Below are 1,838 nucleotides of genomic sequence, written 5' to 3'. Positions count from 1 at the left end.
CCCACTCGGCCCCTCCCCGCCTGCCCCCCCGTCGGCGCCCCCGCGAAACCCTGCTCCGCCCGCGCCTCTGCCAAGCGCCGCCAACAGCAGCTAATGGCTCCCGTAGCTGTCCTTCCACCGCTGCCATGGAGACCGGCCCCGCCCACGGCCCGGAGTCAGCGCCCCCATTGGCCGAAAGCGTGGTGGCTCCCGGCAAAACTCGGCTTTAGGTCAGGTTATTCAGGTCCAAGTGGTAGGGGGCGGGCTCTGCCGTTCCACGGCCCGCTTGTGATTGGCTAGCCTTGGAATGGCTCGTCCTTCCATAGGCGAAGGCCCCCGCCCATCACCGAAGAGTCGAGCCTGGCCTGTTCTTTCTCCCGCGAACCCTTCGGGAACAGCGGGAAGAAAGCTGGGGCGGGCGCGAGGGCTCCTCTGTGGACCCCGCCCGGCCTGCGGTTGCCGAGGCAACGCAACTTTATTGACAGCCCTGACGGACTACAAAGGGCGCCTGTCTGTCTCTCCCGGCCGGACGACCTTCTTGCCCTAATACCCCGGCTAGTTTTGGGAGAGCTCTGTGGGGGTGAACGGGTCGGAAAGGAGGAGCCTGAGAAGTCGGGGCTTTGGAAAAGTCTCCCAAGAGGTAACCCCTCCCCCAGCTGGGATCACCCCCGTCCCCAGGCTCCAATCCTGCAGGCATACATAATTAGCAATTTATCGTAATTACGCCCAAGTTCGGCACTTGGAGCAGGCGGGCTTTGTGTTTTGCTCACTGCTGTGTATCTTGCGCGCCTAGAACAATGCCTGGCACGGAGCAGGTGCGTCCTTAGTAGGTACTGAATGAACGAATGCGGGCGTGACCCGCCGGTGAGGACGAAGCTGACGGTTTCCGCGTCACTCTGTGATGTGGGGGAAGTGGCCTGCCCTCTCTGAACCTCAGGTTCACGTTTATAAAACACGGATCACACCGGTCCCTCCCTGAGCGGTTCTAATTAACACCCTCCTAGGTGTCTTCCATCCGTGCTCGCAGCCTCCCCCAACACAGGGACACCCCCACCTAAGGATGGCCCAAGCTCCAGAGGACACACAGCCAGCAAGCAGAAGGGGCTCAAAACCCATCTCTCCGGAAAAGTCCGATCAGTATGTCTGAATCTTAAATTTTTTTTAATGTTTTATTTATTTCTAGGAGAGAGAGAGAGAGACAGCGTGAGCAGGGGAGGGTCAGAGAGAGAGGGAGTCACAGGTTGAAACAGGCTCCAGGCTCTGAGCTGGCAGTCAGCACAGAGCCCGACGCAGGGCTCGAACCCACGAACCGCGAGATCATGATCTAAGCGAAAGTCGGGCGCTTAACCGACTAAGCCACCCAGGCGCCCCAGTATGTCTGAATCGTAAAGCACAGCTCTTCTTTTCGCGGGTGTACACCCCAGAGAAACACCGGCACGTGTGAACGAAAAGATAGGCTCCCAGCAGTAGCGTTTGTAGTGGGGAAAAACTGGACACGGCGTAAATGTCCCTCCCCTGAAGAATGGATACCTGGGTCTGGTGTATTCCTCCAGGGGAGCGCCATACTGCCGGGAAAGGGAATGAACACGCACTCTGCAGCTCAGCCTGACAACCCCAAAGCATGTTGCTAGTTGCAGAAGTCTGTAGAGTCGATCGCAGGAAGTTTTAAAACCCATAAAACACGGGCGGTGTGTGGATACGTGTTTTAAACGTATAAAAACGTGCACAGGCATGAGAGAAGAAGGGGAAAGCCCTCCTTGTGACCCCTGCAGGTGGGGTGGATGAATGCAAGCAGGAAAGCTAGGCAGACACTAATAGTTGTACTTTTTTTTTTTTTTTTTGCAAGCCCAGTGGTGAAA

This window comes from Crocuta crocuta, unplaced genomic scaffold, assembly GCF_008692635.1.
Source record: "Crocuta crocuta isolate KB4526 unplaced genomic scaffold, BGI_CrCroc_1.0 scaffold142, whole genome shotgun sequence".
In the NCBI taxonomy this organism is placed as follows: domain Eukaryota; kingdom Metazoa; phylum Chordata; class Mammalia; order Carnivora; family Hyaenidae; genus Crocuta; species Crocuta crocuta.
Note: the sequence above shows the minus strand (reverse complement) of the source record.